Here is a 23,417-nt window from a genome sequence, read left to right as displayed (position 1 = left end):
CTGGAGGGGGGGGTTACCTACTGTGTGTCGAAGAGACCTCTCACAGTCATTTTTTTCATTGTTTCACAAAATTGGTTAAAGTCGGGAAGAATAAGTATACCTGACCATATCTGAGCAGTTTCCGGTCCTGAGGAGATAAGGCACACAACAGAGAAGGTAATGCATAAAATGTTATGGTGTTAAGTTGTTAAATCAACATGTAAATGAAGTGCCTCTGCAAGTCTTCCTTTGTCACTTTGAGCATATAGTTTGATTGAGAGACGCCATGTAAACTTACATGACGTACAACTGACCCACAGAGGATGCTGAAGCTAATATTTTAAACACTGAGCTCAGTTCAGCTTTACCGGTGGTCTTCAGCGCAAAGAACAACAACAAAGCACATGTTTGGTACCGCACACTATATGCCAGTGTTATTATGCCACATCATCCACACCATAGCAAGTACAGGCCTGTGAATGTGTTTACAGAAGCAGAGGGAAAAGGAATTAAAATCAGATGTATGGTTTTGTTTGTTGTGTGGGAATATCTCCTGGTATTTGCTATCCCATCGTCACCGAAGTATTAAAAGCAATGCAGGTCGGTAATTAATATTCGCTGTGATTGGAATTGCAGCTGAACAAATGCTGAAGTTTAAACCTCCACAATAATTTATTGACTGTCTTTGGCATCAAGGGAACTTAAAACTCCAACACTGCAGGAAATTGAGTGCTAGTCTAAGCAAACCAATAAGAGCAATTCAAAATCCAGGGGACAACAATGCAAGGATTAATCCAGAGATCTTATTCCTGATCGTTTAGTTCCACGTTCTGCCAATTATATTGGGAAAGCAGAAGGGCTACACAGGTACAGACCTGTAATATAGCAGCAGTTTTGACTAATTAAGTCAACAACTGATTCAGTTCAATCCATCAAGAGCTCAAAGTTGAACCAAAACCAAAGGAATTTGCACTCTCCAATGCAAAGAGGAGTCTCATAAATATATTTGCATCTCCTAGCGTTTTATCATGCCACATGAGCGTGCATTTCACTCCACGTGGGCTGGGAAGGGATTCTATTTGGCATGGCCTCTCAAGAAAATGACATTCGTTCGGGATGCTCATCAGGAAAGACCGTGAACGAAGTACTGTAGGCAACCCCTCAGGGGCCTTGCATCCCAAACGAGTGCAGATTTGTTCCAGATAATCTACTACTGAGCATTTCATAGTACAAAAGAGTAGACGTTTCAAACCAAAGATGGCGTCTATGCATTCTAGGGAGCATGGTAAGGCACTGCTGTTTCTCTGTGGCATCCCAGACGGTCACATCTCTTCCTGCTTGGCGTCATTTTTGTGTGTGAGCGAAGCCTAAGTATCAAGTCAGATGCATCATTTCACTCCTGGGGGGAGGGAAGGGGATTATCAATACTTCAATGGCTCCATTCACTGCTCCCGTCACTGCATTGGCTGCCCTGCAGGCAAGGGATTGATTTTTAAGATCTCATTGATGATGTGCAAGATGTTGCCTCAGCCCCGGGCCCTCGTTTGTCCGCTGACCCCAGTGTGCCACCTCGAAGGGTTCCGATAGCGCTCCATGTGGCCGTGCCAAATGAACATCTGGGCATTAGCAAACGAGAGGAAGTCATTCCACCCACCTGGCCCATTTTTGTTTGGTAGTAGCTAACGGATCTGTGACCTTCGCCCGTTTTTTTTTAAAGAAGCCATGGCGGCAGTTTTAACGGCGTCCGTTGTTAGTTACAGTAGTTGCATACTCCCGCAAAACTGTTTGCTAGAGTTTTCCACACGGCTGTGAAAACTGTCAACAGCGACTGTTTACACTGACTGTAAAATATTCAGTTTCAATAATACATCAGCTTACACTACTTAACTTCATCAGCCACCGGAATTCAAATTGTATTTTACTATAAAATTTAGATTTTAGGGATTGTCTCAAAATGAGAAGGAGTGTACACCTGTATCCAATTATTCCCTCAGTCTTTATTAATAATGGTCTAATATTCCCTATCTCTGAACTGGTTTCATCACTCTGCTCTCCTCTCCACTTCACTGGTGTGTGGGGAGCGTACTGGTGCACTCTGGCTGCCATCACATTATCCATGTGGATGCTGCACACTGGTGGTGGTGGAGGGGAGTCCCCATTATCTGTAAAGCGCTTTGAGTGGATTGTCCAGACAAGCACTATATAAATGTATTATTGTTATTTGTATTATTGTATAAATCTGAACAAGCCTTTTCTGACATTGTGTTCATATGTTGGAGTCTTTGATTTACTTTATATTGTCCTCTTAGTGGCACTGTGACAAGTTATTTCATGTGTTTCTGTTGTGCAAGATATGGCAGATTTTTATTACAGACACTTTATAAAATATGAATGATGATAATGACATGCTCACTTCAGAGGTGAAATGATAGAACACACTGCTTCATTGTACAGTAGATACAGGAAAATATCAGTTTGTGTGTGTTGGGAGGAGGGTGTTTTGTGATTTCAAAAAGTGTCAGTGGTGCTAAAGTAATTAAGACTATTTTGCCTCCCCACTCACTGTGCCTAACTGTAATTGCCTTTGAATTGAGAAATATAATGGCATGAAATGTAGCATTATTTCTGTAATATGCTCAGATATGTGCATAAAACACTACTGCAGATCACCGCATCTCAGACAAACAGGTGCACAGTAATGGGCAGTATTAATTCTGTACAAACATTCTCTTTTGTTTAGCTGAGTGGTTATTTACTCAGTCGTTCTTTTTAAATATTTAAAGATTATTTTTCCTGCTTCCTAACCAGATCCATTTTTGTTCGGTCATAAGAATGAGACAGCTTGCAGATTAATTACAGACTTTAATTTAAAAACTACCCAGTATGAACAAGGCTGCATAAAGAAATCAGAGCCGTGCAGTTTTCTCTCTTTTTTTTGTTTAATGCAGACAAGTAACTGTATTTATATATTTTTCATTATTCAAGAAGTAACCAAAGCTTCCTAATCCAATAACTAACATTCCAAGATCCTTCTCCCTTAAAGATGTGTGCCATTAAGTATCATTTCCATAAGAATTACTGTCGTTTACCTGTTTGTTTTACAGACTGAATCTACTCTCCTCCTGGGATTTTTCAGACTAGTCTCTGCTTTCTTAGTGCTAAACAAATGCCTGTCTCTGGCTGTCTGTAGTAATATTCCTAAATGCCTTCTCCAGGAACACTTGCAATGACTGTCACTGGGATACAATCTCTTGAATGACTTCTCATAACCAGTGGTAATCCGAACAAGTGCCTGCATCACACCTGTCCTTTCCTAACAGCAGGTTTTCGGGGAAACTCCTTTAAATAAAATGCACAGAGAAATTTGACATGATTACTCACACAGTACAATATCCACCCATGTAAAACTCCTTCAGGGCTTGTGTAGTCTGGTGTCACGGAGATCCCACCCTTTATTTAAGTTCTCACTTCTGCCTTAATCACTGTGCAGTGGGGCTGCAGGTGCACAATTGTGGCCGTGTGTCTCTACTATATACACAGCACACTGAGATCCTTTTAGATGAAAAGTATACAGATGATGATGATGATGCTTTCACATCCAGTTTGGATGGGAAAAAAGGAACTGGAGTTCACAACCACTGCAATTCCTTTACATTTAAAAAGTGTATTGAATTTCCTTGAGAAACTGTGTCAGTAAAACAACATTTAATATCTACTGCTGTGCAAATTCTCAGAGGCTAGAATATACTGCATACAGATTTTAATGCAGTACATATACAGTACCATATTTTTCTTGTGATATACAAGAGAAAAACGGTTCATTTCACCAACAGATAAAGGTCTTTCCTTTGAAACAATGTTTTAAAAAAAACAATTATTTCCCTGTGAAATAGTTTATTCATAGAGCTGAAGGACACGGTGGGTCTGTGTGCTCTGTATGGATCCTGCAGTAATTGTTTGCTGGGCATCAAGGTTATAGTCTACATTGTTTGCTGGAGGTCTACATTGCAATGCTTTGAAAACAGTTACCTTAAGTGACTCCCATCGGGGTTTCTTTGCTGGCAGATATGCAATTCATGGATCAAATCTTGGTTCGTCTAAGGTTGTCCTTTCCCTGAGTAATACAACCTCCAACCAATCCATCCAAGCACTTTCTGACCTCTTTGTCCAAAACAGGATTGGTGTGGCTGGATGGGGGCCTGTCCCAGGAAGCAAGGAGTACAAAGTAGGATGCATTCTGTACAGGACCCCATTCCAACACAGGGTAACAACCTCCAACCCTGAATGTTAATTACTGTTGACATGGTTTGATGGGGGTAAACACTATATGCACAGACACCCTAAATCCTTCTCTGATGCCCTCCCTGTTCCTGTAGAATACTTCAAAGAGGTCTGATATCCCTTTGCAACTCTGATGCGAACCTACTTTTATACTTATGATCTATATATATATAAAAATGCGCATCACGGGCTCAGTTTAGGGACTGACCTTAATGAAAACAATTCACATGTAAGAAAATGCGTCTCTGTGCAAATTAAATTGCATAACGGTGCAAAAGCAAAGACATAAGAAATAACACTCGTTTCATCATTTTAGAAATAAAAGCATTGATTGAATGGAAGTAAAAAAATGCCCTGTATCATCTGTCATTCAGACATTTCTAAGTGGACTAATCCCATCTGATGAATATGAGAGCAGACGAAATTTCAACCTCTTGCTTATAAAGAATTCCTCACCTCAGTCCCATTTTATAATGTTTGTTCCAAAGGAACAATTTGATCGTCGAAAAGGCCAGGCAAACATTGTATCACAGAGGTTAACAAGACATTTTTCTTTGCTTAATAGTCTTATTTACAAGTGGTTCAGTAATCCGTATATTAACACAGTGTTCCGTCTTCAGTGTGGTTTCAAGGAGAATAGCACTTTTCGCCATATGCAGCAGTAACTTGTAATGAGATAATCAATGTTCATGAATATTTCTTAGCATTAGGACTGTGAGATGGATGAGGCCTATTTTTAATTTTTAGGGTGTTTTTCTTTAAATGTTTCTTTTTATCCAAACTGAAAGGAATGCTGCACTAAGGCAAAGCAAACAGTCTATGAGTTGCATACTGATAACGGTAACTGCGTATAATATCATGGCTTAACTTATTATTGCATTAGAAGTTGAGAAAATCCATTTGTGCCTATGCTGAATTGATAATGGGACATTAATAAATAAATCATGCCTCTTCAGTCACAGTCCTTGAAATCCTGCTGTCCCAGCATTCAATCCAGCTCAGCTTTCACTTAACCAGTCTTAATTGAAGTAATTATTTGCTTAATTAGGGTTTTTAAAAATGTGTTTCCAGTTCTTGAACAGTTGCATGATACATACATATTTTTGCAAATACCATGATCTGAGATCTGCAAGTCTTGGGAGCTGAAATGATTTTAGAAGATCTCATTAAGGAGGTGAATGGAGTTATTAAAGGTTCAGTTCAGTGACTGAAATTCAGATAGAATGAAAACCAGAAAAGGCTTTGATTCTAAAGTCCAAGATTTTGATGCCATGAAAAACTATTTGTTTTTTTATAGATTTTAAAAAAGGGCTGCCTAATTCAATTCAATCTGTATGTTATATATCACAAAAACACAAGACAACCTAAGCTTTTCAGAATTGTATTTTCGTAACTAGATTCATCAGCATAAAGCAAACGCACCTTTTTCATAGGAATATTCATTTTCCATTTCAGTTTAGGGAAGCACCAAGTATATCGATAATTTGTCGGTTCTCCGGCAAAATGGATGCGCAAAAGCGAAAGAATTGCTGAAATACATAAAGAACGTTTTCCCTTACCTTGAAAAAAAGTGCTTTCATTTTGCTATGGAAATTCGCAAGTTTATAAAACCAATACACATTGCAACAAAGATGGCTGGTGAACCGCCGCTATACGTTCAAATGGACCGGCTACAGACAAAGGCTCATCTAATTGGTTGAAATAGCTGTCATCCAGTGAATTCCGACCATTCAGAGACTTGAACCCTCCTGTCTACAGCAAGCGTGCATAATTTGTACCGTATAAGTACATAATAATAATAATAATAATAATTGCTTACACTTATATAGCGCTTTTCTGGACACTCCACTCAAAGCGCTTTACAGGTAATGGGGTCTCCCCTCCACCACCACCAATGTGCAGCATCCACCTGGATGATGCGACGGCAGCCATAGTGCGCCAGAACGCTCACCACACATCAGCTATTAGTGGGGAGGAGAGCAGAGAGTAATGAAGCCAATTCATAGAGGGGGATTATTAGGAGGCCATGATTGGTTAAGGCCAATAGGAAATTTGGCCAGGACGCCGGGGTTACACCCCTACTCTTTTCGAGAAACGCCCTGGGATTTTTAATGACCACAGAGAGTCAGGACCTCGGTTTTACATCTCATCCGAAGGACGGCACCTGTTTACAGTATAGTGTCCCCATCACTATACTGGGGCATTAGGACCCACGTGGACCACAGGGTGAGCGCCCCCTGCTGGCCCCACTAACACCTCAACATAGAAGACTGCAAAAAAGTTTCAAAATTGTGTCAACTGTAAACATTATAAGAAGCTTCACTAGGACTAGCAGTAGTGAAATGCAACAGTAAAAACGGTAAATAATTTAATATTTTCATTATTTTTTTTATTATTTATTGTACATTTTTTCTAAGGGTGAGTCCAGGTCTTATCTTCATAAAAAATATGCAGATTTTCTATACTTTGTTTTATTGCTTTTAAATTTTTATCCAAGCTAGAATACATTTTAGAGTAGACCTGGAAAAATAAATATACATCCTAAGTGTGCCAAAATGCCAGAAATTGACCTTTGAAGAAAGACAAGAAAATGCATCTGGTTTTTTTTCCTGTTATTGTCGGATATATATTTATATATATAAAAAAATCTGAAGACAGGATGTCCATGGGATTCTCTTTAATTCAATACTTTCGAAGTATATTTGTACACTGTATATGCATACTTTCAAAGATAACTCGAGATTCAGTATTAAAGGGTACTTCCATTCCAGGAGGACACTGACCATGACTTCCATTTGAGGGAGGGGGTGGCTTCTGGGAAAATTGGCCCTGGTGTGAGTGTGTGTGTGTTTGTGTCCATGTGTGACCTGTGTGTTTGTATCCAGGGTGTTTCCCACCATAAGCCAGTTGCTTGCTGGGATAGAGAGGGTTTCCCCTCTAACCCTGTACTGGAACAAATTGCTCTAAAGAGGTTAGTGAATGGATGGATGGATATCTTCAAAAATTCTGCAACAGTATAGAATAAGGATTGCACAGCAAGAGCTCATACATCTTCTTTTCTTGCTATGTAAATTGTAATGTAACTTTGACACCTGAGCAACACTCCCTGCAATGAATCAGAAAGGAATCTATTTTATTTATATAGAGTACACGTTAAGCTTGATATTGCCAGTTCAAATCTGGGCTGTGCTGCTGTCCAGCAGTTTCCGGTGTTGCCTGGTAGTAGCTCTCTTAAGAAGACCATGTTGGGATAGGTTTGATCTTAGTTAGTCAGGGCACTCCCAGCTTTCTGGGAAACAGATTCAAACAGCTTTATTGGCTTGACCAGTAAATTACAGTGTAGTCCAGTCCATGTATACAGTCAATGCAACATGTACGTACTGTACATTTATAATAAATGTATAATAAATAAATACGTCATAGAACATTTACTTACAACATAAAACCTATAGAACATTATTGAGAGACAGAGACAGGCTTACTGTTCCTCAGGCTTTGACAGATCAGGTTCTGTGCTGTAGCTCTGTTGTGTTCCTACCCCCCTCACCCATCTCCAGGATTGGGAGCTGTATTGATTCTAGCAGGAGTGGGAATTAGATTTGTTATTTTGGCAAGAATGTTTGTCTAATCCCAGAATATTGCTCATAGTTCATCAGAAAGTGCATCTCTGTCTCTGTTTCTCCCCGCTGGCAGTGGGAGCACAGCTCGTCCTCTTTGTGCAGTCAAGTCTGCCTTTGTATCCCAGTTTCTATGGTCACTGAGCCTGTACTTCGTCAAGGTCTGTTTCTCCTGGCTGTTTCTTTCCCTGGTCAGATATTCCACTAATGTGCATTCCAGTTTATGTTTGTTTGTGTGTTTGTTCCAGTGGGTGGGGTAGTGTTTTTTGGCTTGTGTTGTGATTTAGTTGACTTTGACATCAACCAACCTAAAGACAGCATAGCTAAAACACCTTGGATCAGTAACCTTCAGGACCAGCTGATTGAGAAGGCTGGTTGAAAAGTCCCCCCAACCAACTCTCCTTCTCCCCCACAGATTCAAATTCAAGCAGCTTTATTGGCATGCCCAGTAAGTTACAGTTTTGCCAAAGCATATATAATCAAATGAACAGGTAACGGGTTTATTCCATGCTGAAAATAAAAGAAAGAAAACACAACGTTTGGGCCCTGGAGCCTTGGAGGTGTGTGTCACAAATTGAAGAAGGCTCCACGGCCAAAATGTTGTGTTTCTTCTATTTTCAGCATGGAATAAACCTGTTACCTGGTCCTTCATAGCCTACGCATGTTGACACATCTACCTACTTGAACTATAGGTACATATAAAATCAATACAATGTCTAAATACAGTACATTAAGAATACAGATACATCATAGAAACTGGGAAACAGCCACTCCTGTGACTTGCTACTGTAGGTGCCTACGGGTTTGTAGGGGCATCAGTGACAGACACTCCTATCGGTACTGGTTTTTGTGCAAGACATTGTGAAGATGCTAAGATGTCAAATTTTAGTGGTGTGTAGCTACATCTCAATCTCTTCTGAGTTTATGGCTATCAATTTGAGTCAGATGCAATGAGTATTTCCAGAGTGAGTGGGTGTAAAATGGAAATAATTGGCGATTCTCGATTAAAAAATAAGCAACAGGCCTCTAGCTCAGTTGAGACACAACACCTGATGTCAGCTTACTCATCATTTTAAAGAAGCTTGTTGCATGTCAACAGAGTGAACGTACCATTGCGTACCAGACTTGCAGAAGATACTGCAGGTTTAAGTAGATTAGTTTAAAATAGCTTTATGACAGTTGCAATATGAAAAACCCTCTTAGAGATGGAGCCGGTAAAAAATTCTAACTAATTGTTTTTATTTGGCTGGTGCTTTTCTCCAAAACCTTTTATATTTGCAGTCATTTCTACTGTTGGGGATTATACTGGAGCATTTTGAGCAAAATAACTTGCTCAAGATTTCAACAGCAGCGTCACCTTGGAGCTGAACCCACTACCCCAAAGCCCTGACTGCTGTCAGTTTCTGTGGTGATAATCAGACCAAGAGTGAAAACACCCATTTAAATAGATGTCCATCCCAGGCCACCTCCCTCAGAAACCACCGGTACTCATTTACACTGCATCATGTGCTCACGAAATTGAGGTCAAGTGTTTTCCTAAAGCATACAGAGGCACAAGACTTAAATTACAATCTTCTTGTAATGGAACCTGAGCCCTGAACCAAAGGTTTCGAACTGCAGACCTGGAGAACCGCGTCTCCACTGGTTTTCTTTCAGTCTGAGCTCCAAATCTCCGGTGTTAATTGATGACTACAAAGGAGCTGCCTACAGTAGTTTAGACTTTGAGTTAACTTGTTTCTACACTCAGTCTTGAGTTTCAAAAGTCCCCCTATTTCAAGGGTACTGTTTGCAGAAACTTCAGCATAATTTAAGGACATTTACCAGACACCCCTCTGCTTGTTTTCTCTTATTTCTGACTAGGAGCTCTTATGAAGTCACCACTCTATGATGAAAAGACACAGGTGTGAATGAGAATGTATCAAACATTAACACAAAAAAAAACTTCTTTCCACCTGGAGAGGACCAAATGATGGCCTTTCAAGCAACACACCAGGATGAGGGCAGCTCTGACACTGAGAAATTAGTTTAAACACATTTCACCCTTTAGTAGCTGAACGCAATTTTAAAACAATCTGCCCCAGAAAAAATATTTTGAAAAAAATCAGCATGTGATTACGAATTCAGCTGCAGGGGACACGTGTTCCTCCAGATCAGTGTTGGAGATCTCTCTCCGAAGTCACAACTCCAAACTGCACTAGTTTATAAACTGAGTGTAATCTTTTCTCGATTAATTGGCGGATCTCCATTTAAAGCCAGATCACGATGACTCCCTTAAAAATAGTGAGAGACGATTTATTGGTGGGGGAGGGGGGGTTGTCCACCACCCACAGCGCAGGTAATCTGTTCTGGGAGAGGCTGGGCACTCAAACTGTAATGAAGGGTTTACTGCTACTGAACGTACTAGTAACCAAACCGATTATGAAATGTTAATGAATTTCTCATTGTTCTCTGAGATTTAATGGCAACAAATGCAGTGAATAGCTTAAAAGCACTGAATGCAATGCTTTTTAACAGAACCCCACTGCGAGGACTGCAACATCTAACTTAATGCATCTCATTACATTGTCATTAAAACAGTTGCCTATCGGGGAATATAGACAAAATGTAGTTTCAAACATATGATGGTCCTCACTGCTACAGTCTCCCTGATATGTGTGTTATAATTGTAATTATACATTTTTTTATTTTGCTAATGTATTAAGGAAAGATGAATCACACTTATTATATTAAAATATCTGTCTACAGCCAGATGCTTTGTCAATTTAAAATGTGTCCAAAGGTATCTGATCATTTAGCTATTCAAGTGTTTCTTATTCTTTACGTTAGTAGGAAAAGCATTTTTCCCCACCCCTGAAGCATAATAATTTGGCTTTTGCTGATTAGAGTCATTATAGCACTGTCTTATAATTTATGCCTAGAATATATCAAAAGTGTGACTCACCGTACTGCTGCTGTTGCTGTTTCTCTTACTGCTGCTTCTGTTGCTACACTGATGGTACTCCTACTAATTTTACAGTTGCATTGGAAAAGATAACTTATCTCCTAAAATAAAAAATGGGGGAATTCAGAGGATTTCTGATTCATTTCTAAAGTACTAGAGAATCATAAGGGTAACATCTAGAGAGAAGAGGAGTAAAGGCTTAAATTAGAGGAACTACTTTATGAAAGGTAATACATTTAAGCCTTGTATACAAACATGAATTAATGTTAAAAAACAAACACCTACAGTATGTGACTTGTGTTTTGAATCACTGCCATCGTATGAGCTATTTGCAAATATGCAAACTCGATGTTTTATCACATCTTTCCTTTTTATTGTTGTTTTCTTTTTTGTTGTTTGTTTGTACATAGTTCACATATTCTCATTTCAAATTTAATATGGGAAAACCAATAAAGATATTGTTTAAGAAAATACAGTTACTGCTACTACCCAGACTCCTTATTCTATACAGTATACTGTAGCACCTTTAAAACCAGTTATTTCAGAACCCTTTACAATGCATAGTATATATCTCACTAAAAAGATTAAAATATTCAAAGCTCATTACAGTTATAGAATATAAAACAGAATATAAAACGCTGAAAGCAATTTGAAACCAATTTTTTACCACTATACTCTACTGTATAACACCTCTTTTTTAGGGTGACATGTTGGCTGGTTACTAAAGTAGTAGAGCTGACTGGGTTTTGTAATAGTATTTGCAATGAAACCTGAGTGTTAAAGTAATCAATGAATCAATTCTTCTATAAGTGGTATGGGTTTTTCTTTTTGTCTTTTAATTGGTTTTAAGTTCCTGCTGCTAGTACCAGTAAAGATGTATACATTGTGGTAAACAGGCACTTAATGGACATTGGCGGCCCGTACAGGGTGTTCCCTTCCTTGTGCCCGATGCTTGCTGGGATAGGCTCCAGCTCCCCCGCAACCCTGTATTGGATGAAGTGGTTAGAAAATGAATCTATGAAAGGCACTTAATGGAGACACTTGTATCACTAATAATGAAGACAAAAGAAAGTGTATCTGCGTCTTCTTTCTCTTTTGAGAAGAATTGATTCGGAATGACAAAGGAAGACCCTGAGTATGTATTGAACAAGACGGTACACGGCTCACAATTTAGTTCACCAGTCTGCAGGCTGAGGCAGAAGCAGACATGTACCGTACCTGGTGTTCGTGCTTTAGCTGTTATTTAAGATCAAAGTAAGGCACTTTCTGTTTGTCTTTTTCACACCTCATTTGTCCACTCAGATGAGAATCCGCCTACTGTATGTGAGGCTCTGTCACTTTTATATTTATGATGTGCTGTAGATTAAAGATGTATTTTGGCGGTGCAGTGGTGGTTACAAACCACAGCGCGGTCTCACTGAAAGGCAGAAGCAAAGTAAGTATTTGTCTTAGTGAGGCGTTAAATCAAAGTTTGCCATGATAGGTGAAGGGGTTTGTGAGCGGAATTGTTTGTGACAGCAGTATTTCTTTGAAGAGAGCATTGGAGTCAGGAGTAAACATTTTAAAACTACTGTACTATCTTGTTTTTGGTTGTTTGCTTTCACTGAGTGCCTGCTTTGCATTTCACCTGCATCCTTCTTATTCAGAAGGATTAGAATTTGGTTTGGGGACCAGTTAGTTCATGACAGCAATCAGTGATCAAGGAGAATCCATCATTTGAATAAAAACGTGTTGCTGAAAGTGCATTATAGTAGCTAATAATGTGGCCCATGGTCTGAATCTGCCCCTCATGTCATGTTCTGCAGGTTGCCCCTAGGCTGGGCATTGTTCAGAGCATGAAAGAATGAAGCAATAATAATAAAACTTTATTTTATATAGTACCTTTAAAGGTGGTTTCCCAAAGCACTTTACAGAATGAAAACAACAACAGAAACAATACAGAAGACATGTGCAATGAAAATACACAATGAGAGGAGACAGCAAATGGGTTTACTGGATACGGTAGGAGCAGAGGGGAAAATAACAGAACCAGTTAAGTAAAGGCCCGTCAAAAGAAGAAGGTTTTGAGCCTAGAAAATGGCTGAGTTAATGCCAGTGGGCAGGACAGGCACCAGACGCACTGCAAGGGGTGAGGTGAGGAGGGAGGCAGACAAAGCAACAACAAGGAGTTGTTGGAATAAGAGCTACAGTCTCCAGAGGGCTTAAGGCTATTACATATTTGCTAATTTGGAGTCACTGAATGGCCAAGATGAACACTAATTAATAATCAATACTTTTAAGGAAAGTGAAGGGGAATCTTTCAATAAACTTTTCCATTTATTCAAATCCGACCACATGCAGCTGTTGACTGGTTTTGTTCCTCTAGGTAGCTGTTGTACTGTACCTTAGGTATATGTAAATTACAATGTTGTCATGAAACACATACTGTAACTGTGTACAGTAAGTGGACTTTTTCCAAACTCTGCCCATCTACAGCACTCTACAGTACATACTGTATGGCACAGTTTCTATATTAGCAACGTCACAAGTCCTTCATGCATTTAGTTTAGAGCAGGGAGGATAACATGGCTTCCATTTGTTTCTCAGAAAGAAACAGAGGACAGGTGTTTGGTAGCAGCTGAGAGAAGTGGTGAATGTGTGAAGGAGTTGAGGCGGACAGCAGTGGAAAAGGTGAAAACAAACATTGTCGGTAGGTGATTTATTTCAGTTCTTGTGTGGCGGTACCTAATTAGCTGCATTTACATATTAAAAGCCATTTACTTTGACACTTTATCGCAAACGGCTAACATTGTGCACTGGCTCTCAGACTATCACAGAACATCCATCCATTTCCCATAATGCAGATGGTGGCAAGCCAAAGCCTATCCCAGCATGCTCCAGGTACAAGGCAGAGTACACTCTGGATGAGATGCCAATCCATCTCAGAGCACACATGCACACACACACATGTAAGGAAACAATTCAGAGATGCCAGTTGAACTAGCCAGCACGTATTTGAACAGTAGGAGTTTCAGGGAGTACCTGAAGAAAGCCCAGAGGGGTAGGACAGAATGTGCCAATTCCACAAAGAAGGTGCCCAAGGTCATAAACAAATCCTAGAGCCCTAGAGCAACAAAGAGCAGCACTAACACTATGTCAGTTAGCCACCCTGTCACAGAACTCAAAATATATTAAAACCTTAGACCTGACTGATTCAGAATGCAGGTGGTGCAATTGGGTTCCATGCATAATGGTCTTTCACTTTGGTTCATTAGGGACAGATTAATCTCAAGATTTTAAGAGCCGTCAATATGTCAATGTGCAATGTTGTTCTTCGAAGTTTGTGGTTTCGAATTTCTTTTTTCTGTATCATGAAATAATGCAGTGAGGGGAGGGAGAAAAGATGGAGTGATCAGGAATATCTAAGGTTAAACAATTCACAATTTGACATTTTAAACAGTGCAGCAATACTATATCATGTGTTTTACCTAGCTTATTGCTGTGAGATACGTGTCTTTCAAATGACAGTATCAGTGAGGGATTTTTCCAGCACAATAACAAGCAGCTTATCTTTCTGCATTTTTATGATGACTAATATGAACCAAAGTGAACTGAGATCAATAAAAATATATTATTTTGAAAGACAATGATTATACTAGAGGCATAAAACACAAATAATCAAAGATTTGCAATTCTTCTGTCTCTTTTCTGTCCCTCTCTCTTACCTCAGGCTTTAATTTTTCTTTTGACAGACAACCTAGGAGACCCACTGATCTGCATTTAAATCGAAAGAAACACTTCAGCACTTCAAAGAACCCGGCCTAAATAGCATTTGTTTTTCTAACGTGAATGCACCGTGTATTTGCGTGTCCTTAAAATGGGAGCAGACTGTGAAAGGTTAATGCACTATTTAGCATTTATATTCTTCAACAAAAGTATTAAAATTGAAATGTGTGGAAACATTCTTCAGACCTCTAAAGCTGTTGATTCTTTCAGACTGTCAGTCTGCCGCTACTGAAACTGTTTGTTTGACAGAAGATGTACGTTTGTGCCCAAACCCAATTCTATGCTTCAAGAAAGTGGGGTGCACTGGGTCAAGAGGGGGTACATCAGCAGTCCTCAGGATCGCTTGGATGGGGGACAGCCACTGGCTCTGTGACCCCCAATGGTTCATTTTCTCCCACTGTTTTTTTTATTTTCCTATCCTCGGCGCCCAGTGATCAACTGTGATCAACTGTTAGCACTTCTGTAAAGCAGTCTGTAGCAAACTGTAGAGAAGGGTGCTGTAGCAAATACAGACTGATTGAAGGATGGATTGATCGATCAGTTAATTGGTTGGTTGATTGTAACGGCCATTATTCAGCCCTCATGTGTTCAAAAAAAGTCAAAAGTCTTTATGGGGGGGAGGGAGGGGGTAATATTCCATCCAGTGCTTTGCAGTCCTATAAAAATGAGATATTTATATTTGAGTCCTATAATTTAATCAGAAGGAGAACAACATCACTGAAAATCAACGATGTGAGTTTTTGTCTTTTGCAAATTACCTGGAAATAATCCAAAGTAAATTGATTCAACTAGGCAGTTAAATGACAAACAGACACTGTAGGCGGTACCTAGTTAAAGGAAACGTGACCAGAAAAGAATGTGAAGATGAAAAATGTGACCGCTGACCCTTCCTTGGTTTTCTGATACTGAATAAATTAAGAATTGTAAGAGATTACGGTACAAATGGTTTTGTTAAAGTTTGGGGTCAAGCACCTTGGTTTAAAAAAGCTCTAGCATCCTATCACACACCAAAAAGGAGCCGAATAATGAAGGAGCATTCCAGGTAAACTTTCTCTCAGTTCTGCAGCAATTTTAAAATGATTTCCTTAAAGTATTACAGATTCTAGCTGGCAGTGTACCTGTCCCAGTGCTACACAGGGCTCACCCTGAAGGTGGAGATTCAGCTCTATCTGTTAAGCCCCGAACTCTTATATTATAAATTACCACTCAAGTATTTTGCTACACTTTTTTTTCTCAAAGATAGTGTGTCACTTTCCCTATCTATTATCTTAAAGCTCTGTCTGAAGAAGGTGCAGTACGGCTCACAAATAATAATAATAATGAGTTTGCTTCCGGTGGCCGATAAATTCACCATTTGTCATCATTAATAGACCTGTGGGATCTGACAACAGCACAGCAAAACATGCACAGAAAGCAGGCAGGGATCTCTGATTTTAGAATGCAATTTTTCATCTGGATAAGGCGCCAGGTACTGTTTCACACAAAGTGACGTCATTCAAACTCTGCTGGTAAAATCCTGGGGGTGGGAGGGGAGCTTGAATTACTGTACATCATTTATTTCTTGACATGGTATTGTCTGGGTCTTTTTTATGCAGGGTAACAAGGTGACTAGAACAACACTGTCGTGATCATGGTTGATACATTTTGCACACCCTCTCTTATAATTCACTAATTTACTTTTTCGGTGAGCGGAATGCTGTTGCACTTGGCCTCACTGCCTCGCAGCTCCAGTGTCCTGGGTTTGATTCAAGTTCCACTGAGGGTGCCATACTGCTTTGTACCCCATGCTTCCAGAATAGACTCTGGGTAACCCATAAGATCAATAAGAGCATTAGAAAGAGCCATGAGAACACAGGAAAGGATCTCATCCAGCTGTTTTGTGACAAAATCCAGGGTAGTGGCTTTAACAACATGTCTGGTGTCGCTGTTGCTCCACACTCTCACCAACCTTTGTGTCAAGATTTGCCCCCTGTTCTCTGTTGTAAATGTAATTCCACATAGTTTCCACTAGTGTGCTCTGGTTCACTTTTCACGGTTCATTCTGAAGAAATATGCTGGGTGTCACAATTGTAGTCCCTCCCCCTCAAGGGCACTCCAGCTCTTTCACTTCCGTGTTGATTTTGTGCACCTGCCTCCCTATAAGAGTCAGACGTCTCGGATGGACCGCCCGGCTTTGGGCTTTTACCTCATCTTGGATTTCCCATTGGACTCTGTTTTGGATCGTTTGCCCCGGACTCACCCCAGAGAACACCAGCGCACCATGGACATGCCCCCTGTTTTCATTCCGGACCCCTGCATGCTTTTTTTCCCCGTGTTTTCCTCACTCTACCCCGGATTGTGTCGTCTGCATAGGGTCCGGAAAGAATGCCTTCGTTACACTGGGTTGGCTCTCTCAGTGTCTTTGACGATTTTGAATACTTGTATCAGGTCTCCTGATAGTCTCTTGTCTGTTTAAGACTAAAGAGGTTCAGTGCCTTTGGCCTGTAAGTATAGGATACTTCCTTAAGCCCCAGACTGTATGTGGTTACTCTTCACTGGACTGATTCTAGAGCAGCAATATCTGCTCTTTAAAATGGTGACCAAAATCTGTACAAAATATTCTAAATGATTGAGTGTATTATACAATTTTAATATGGCAGCCTTTGATTTAAATTCTACACCTTTAACTATCCCTTATATGAACTATAAGTGTCTTTCTGTTAGAGGATGGATGCATGGAATTTCCTCTTTAGTCTGGTGTAAATTAGTAGAATGGCTATGCAATAGGACATGCTTTCCTTTGATGAATGTGTTGCTGTTCTTGCTCTATAAATCTAATGCAGCCTGTTGGGAATTTGATTACTATTTGGCTAGCCTCAGACACAATGTTGTCAATGCTACATACATAAGAGGTGTGCTGAGCAGATGCCATTTACCAGAGTCAGGGTAGTCATCAAAGTAAGAGGGATTGTGCAAAATATAAATTGCTTGAAAACCTGCTTAGACTCCACATTTTGTCAGAACCAAAAATTTAAATACACTGTTTCACAAAAAAAATGGAATGACCAAATACAGTTTGGAACAAACTGGGAAATTGTTAAAAATGCAAATAGAAACTATAGGGTCATTTATTTCTAAAACAAAAAAGCAATGTATTCAAATGGTCTTGCCTTTCATTTACTGACATGTATCTGCATGTACAGCAGGGCGTACAGAGTCCCAGTCCTCAGTACTTTTTACAACTGTGAAATTCAAATTGCACTGGTAGTTTAATGCTCTCTGTCTCTTTTTACAGCCTTTTCTGTTGCTATCTTCACTTTATTCTCCACTTACCTGCTACCATCTTTATTTCACCATCTAAAGGGGATTCATTCAACAACCTCATGTTGTGTATGTGGTGTTGGAGGACCAGTAGGTGGCACTCTTCCCTCTGGACACTATGCTGTAGGACAGGAGTTCCCTATGCCAGTCCTGGAAGCCTACGTACCTGCTGGGTTTCATTCCAGCCGGGCTTATTTACATAATTGAAGCCTTAATTGAACTAACAAGTTGCTTGATTGGAATACAAGTGAGGTTTTTTGTAGTCAGTTTTGGATTTTATTTTACATATGAAATACAATAGCCAAATGGCAACTTCTAATATGTTTAAAAGTCCCAAACAGTCAAACACCCGAAATTAATCCAATTATTAAGTCTATTAAGGGTTCAGTTGTCTAACTGAGAGCTTGGCTGGAACAAGAACAAGCAGGTGTGTGTTAGCCTCCAGGGTCAGGATTGGGAATCCTGCAGATGAGGTGTTAACCTTAATCCTGTGTCATTAAAGATCCCCTGACACTGTTCATAAGAGCAGGGGTGTTAACCTCAGTGTCCTGGCAAATTTCCATTCTGGGTTTGTACAGTCTAGGCCTCCCTAAACAGCCTCCTCAGTTCACCTGGTGAAGTTGTATCTTTCTCATTTCCCTACCTGATGTGCTGTGGGGGGGTTGTGTGTGTGAGGAGGGGTGGGGTGTTGCCTACTGTAGTCTCAGCCTGGTGGGTGCTGCATTTCAGTTGTGTAAAAACTGAGCTCCCTTCTATCCAGTGTGGGAAGATCTTTCTGTTGTGTGAACGCTACTGTAGGTCTAGAATGCGTGACACTGTGCAGGATGAGGGAAATTTAACTCATTTCGTTAAGCACAATTTATTTAAAATTTCCAGCCCTCTTGAATGATTAGTGTGAGTCTCCCCGAGACATTTAGTTAGTTAGTGTTTCAAAGCAGTGCATGTAAGAGAGAAATACACAGAAATACAGCACTCTATCCCAGTACATTCTGTAGTCTTAATCAAGATGTTCCTGGTTGGAAACATTATTTAAATGGCCTACATGAACAATATGGAACGTTTATTTAATACTCTGCTTGACCTGTGTTTCTTAGTCAAGTGATGAAGATCTGAGCTGACAAAAAAGTAGATTTTGTACCACCTGAATGAATATGAACTTTACAATATCCCTGAAATGTTTCTAATTTTTCATTTTTCTCATTTTTCTTGATCTTGTGCCAGCAGTTTATTTCTCAGGGGAGCTGAATGACAAAGAAATGGGTGTCTCTTTCACAGTTCAATATAATGTTGCCAATTTACAGAACGTTCTGTAACAGTACTGTACGTCGAATACCAACGAAATTTGAATTTGAAGAATGCATTTTTGCTTGTCTTTTCTTTTGTGCACAGGTCGTTCTTGATGCATCTTGGGACCAGGAAATTCCAGGGTTAAGGAGCAACCAATCAATAGGTATAGAGGAATTAATGCACAGTACAAACAGGATTTATGTATCAGAACATAAATGGAGCGACGTCTGGATCAGCTATTTAGAAAGAGATATCCAGGAGGGGAGTCAATGAGTTTTTACAAGTATGTACTTTTAAAAATCAACTTTATTGATTGAAAAGGGTTGTAAAGCTGTGCACTGAACAGTTCTAGTCAAATCAGCAGAAACAATAGGGATGCTGAGCAATTCAGCAGTGGCCTAACTATGTTACCTTCTGTACTTACCAAAAGTGAATAGAACTGTTCTTGTCTGAAGAGGTTTGAATTTGGGACTTCTTAAGGAATCTTAAGTAGTGCTATCAGAAATGTATTTGTTTTTCTCTCATTTCAGTTATTTTTCAGTTTCTGAGTCTTGGTGAGATTTGCATTTTATCACATACTTAAAACAGCAGTCCATAGGTCAATAGTAAGTTACTTCAACTAGTGTGCATAAACTTGATGCCTATAGGGATAAACATTAAATATACCCCTCTGTCCTCACTTTTCATACATAGTACAGAATTGTGAAATGAAAATGAAAACCAGGGGAGGAAAGTTGAAAATGTGCAAGTAACAATGTATTTTTTTAAAATTCCAGAGTATGTGATTTAAATAAACTGTAAAAGCTTTTCTCTCTAATTAACTCATGTAATAAGTATAATTCTGTAATAAGTGTAAGGAATTATTATTAAGTAGTTCAAGTAGGTAGCTGCGTCAGCATGCGTAGGCTGCAAAGGAACAAGTAAAGGTTCATTCCAGGCTGAAAAGAGAAGAAAAGAAGCACAATGTTTCAGCTGTGGAGCTTTCTTCGTCCTACTTGTCTCTATTAAAAGGTTATTTATTAGGACTATCCACCACTGGTGAAGATCCTGGAAAAATATTTCTCATAAAAATCTGAGTAAACCCAGGAAGGAAGCATTGCATTATAGACATAAAACTACATACATTACTTATGAAAGAAAGAAAAGAACAATATGTGCCGTATTCCACATTTATAGTCTAAAATTCCACCTGGCACTGGTTCAGGATTCCTGCACAACTGTCCCTGACTGCCTGAAAGCACCGACAAGGTAGCGTCAGGACTGTGGCTTGAGCACTAAAGGCCTCTGCGCACAATCCTACCTTTGGATTTCCTTTATAAAGAGACACATGAAAATCTTAAGAGTAGAGATGATTAATTTCGGTAGCATAACTGCCTCAACCCCCTGCCCCCCCCCCCAACTCCTGCCCACCCCCAAACAGATTCCCCCTGTCAGCAGCGTCAGGAAAACATCATTGATTGCACCAGCTCACTGACTGATACAGCCTGCACTGCAAGTATCCTCTGCACGTTTGTGTTTTAATAAATTGAGTTATGTTCGAGCTAGTTTAACATTAGTGTTTGTTTTACAACGGAGAGATTTTGAAACAAGTTTTGACACCATGAATGAGCAACAACAACTGAATATTATGTTTCCCATCTGGGAATGACCTTAAGCACATAGTAAAACTAATGGAGCTTTACCCAAGCTTAGTCTTTTACGGTCCAGCTCCTTCTATTCCAATTTATTCTCTCCTTTCCTGTTGGCTCTGACCCCTATGTGTTTAAACGCTAATTGGTCTGGCTGTCTGGCTCTCATTTATTTTGTACTTGTAAATGTCCTCTCTGAGACCTTGTCTTGCACTGCCAGATCATTAATTCTCCACATAAGCTTCTGGTAAACTGGATTATTAAGGTATTTTATATAATATATTTAAGGATCCTGCTTCAGAATTGGTGCCTTTCTATAATTTTGATGTTTAACCACAGATATGTACTTGAAATGCAAAACCAGTCCAAGATTTAAGTCCTAGTTTTTATTGTTTAAAACACCATCACAGATGGTCGCTTCATGCATGCAGAAGGCATCTCAGTTTAAAATAAATGGCTCAGGTAAAAAGCATCCAAAATGTGAGGTAAATTGGTTTTGTAGGTATTTCATATAATGATGAATTCAGTAATTGTGTGCAGATACAACTGGGTGCATCCTTCACAATTGCCAGTCTAATGCAAGAAATCATTAATATGAATATTTATCTGTAAAGGCAGTAGATATATTTTAAGATATTGCTAGGATATATTTTAAGATATTGCTAGGGGTTTAATTGAATGTTTGTAGTTCCCAGCAAATACCTTACTCTGTAAGTTTAGAACAATGGGCATTGTCTTAAGTATACATACAGCTGTCCTGTGTCCTTGAGTCAGTAATGTGACCAAAAGTTCACATGACCGAAAGAAATGTACTAATAGCTACTTTGGATTAAACTACTCTCCCATAAATCATTAAGTGAGGCCTGTCAGAAGATAAATATTTGTGACCAGACCACTCCTAGTGACATCATGAAGACAGCCTCCATGGGGATGGGTCAAAGGACAAAGTAACTACATACAGTATACGAAACATACAGATTAATCAACAGCAAGACAAAGATACCTACAGACAGGCAGCATGAGGATAGGTTCCTGGGATCATTAGCATAACCAAAGGGTTGTGAGCTCAGTAACCTATTGACGACCCATTGCTGCACTCCACTGGTTACAGCCAGCCCTGCTGTCTAGATGAGTACAAGGGTGACAGGGGATTTAACCTTAAGTGGCCTCTAAGGTCTCATCCAGTATGGCTCTGGAAAGAAGGCAGCTCCACAGGCAGCAGGCTTGTCTCACTATATGGATGCCAGGCTTCCACTGCCAGCTAGCTGTCTATAGCTACTGACAGCTGAGGCCATCTGAGCCCAGGTCTGTTTAAGCCGTTGAAAGAGTTAACTGTAATGTTATACAATTAAATCAGATCTAACCAGCCGCTTCTGTAAGTTGAAGAATGCACTTTACCTATTTTAAACCTCATGAGTCCTCATCAGATCTGCCCTAGAAAAGAGCAGGTATGTTCAAAAATAGCCAGTAACTGATACACCCGTGGAAGGTGGAGGGACAGTAGATTTGGGAATCTAAATGAGAAAATGACTTTTGCAAATGTTTAGTGTGACTTCAAGGAACAGAATAATGATGGTGTATGAAAGGACAGGATTCTTGTTGCCTCAAGGCTGAATGTTAAATAACTGGGAGAAGGTGAATGGATCTTTACTGGTTGCAGAGGAATTTATTCATATATACAGTTTATGTGCGTGTAAGATCACATTGTGAGTATTCATGTTACAGCTAAAATATGAAGTCAGGTGTTTTGCATATGGAATGCACAAGGCAAAGATAATAATAATAAGTCCCTACATTTATATAGCACTTTTCTGGACACTCCACTCAAAGCGCCTTACAGGTAATGGGGATCCCCTCCACCACCACCAGTGTACAGCCTCACCTGGATGATGCGACAGGAGCCATAGTGCTCATCACCTAAAATAATCTGCAAATCAGCTACTTAATATAAAAAATAATTAAGGTATGAACTTTAGTTGTTATATGTAAATTCCTAAATCCGCTACATGCACACAATTTTATTTACGTATGCTAACAATGAGGGAGGAAAATCTGAAAAGGGAATACTTTTTTTCTAAGAAAAAAAATGCTTTAGCTTTTACAGTCTGTGTCTTTGCACGGAATGTGCACCTTGATAATCCAGCGTAAATACAACATGCTGCATGTCTTGCTTTTCTTAACATATGCAAGTATAGTCAGTTCTGCTATAACGTGACAGCTGCGTTCTTGAAGACCCCCCGGTTAAGAAAAGCTCACATTATAATAACCAAGGATTCACTGTGAATTAAGGGCTTAAGGAGAAGATGTCTGGGAAACACCATCATGATTGAAACTTTTCTATATATTGCAGTTAGTCCCCAACTGTTATTTTATCGAAACAGTGTTTTAATTGTGTTATAATATCATACATTAATTGAATACAACCATGAAAACACAGGAATAAAGGCCATGAGACAGGTTAAGGATTTTGTCCCTAAACGATAGGAAAATGTAACACCGATGGAGGGGGAGGGAGAGGGCGATGAAGATGGAGGAGGGTTTTACATTTTAATAGGTTTTTGTTAAAGTGAAAACCTTTTTAATTCAAAACATTTCAACCTAAATAAACATTGATGAAAA

The 23,417-nt window shown here is 39.5% G+C and overlaps 1 long non-coding RNA gene across 1 annotated transcript; it reads right to left on the bottom strand.

Moving 5' to 3' along the window:
- Nucleotides 1–2,865: 2,865 nt before the first annotated feature.
- On the bottom strand, nt 2,866–5,934 carry LOC148674161 (uncharacterized). The gene is made up of 3 exons (XR_015935575.1): nt 5,820–5,934; nt 4,009–4,178; nt 2,866–3,318 (listed from the first exon to the last, which is right to left on the bottom strand). It is a non-coding gene; the product is annotated as an uncharacterized LOC148674161 (long non-coding RNA).
- Between the last annotated feature and the right edge of the window lie 17,483 nt (nt 5,935–23,417).

This window comes from Lepisosteus platostomus, chromosome 3, assembly GCF_059453375.1.
Source record: "Lepisosteus platostomus isolate fLepPlt1 chromosome 3, fLepPlt1.hap1, whole genome shotgun sequence".
In the NCBI taxonomy this organism is placed as follows: Eukaryota; Metazoa; Chordata; class Actinopteri; order Semionotiformes; family Lepisosteidae; genus Lepisosteus; species Lepisosteus platostomus.
The sequence above is the reverse complement of the archived record's forward strand: the minus strand, read 5'-3'. Positions and strand labels throughout refer to the sequence as shown.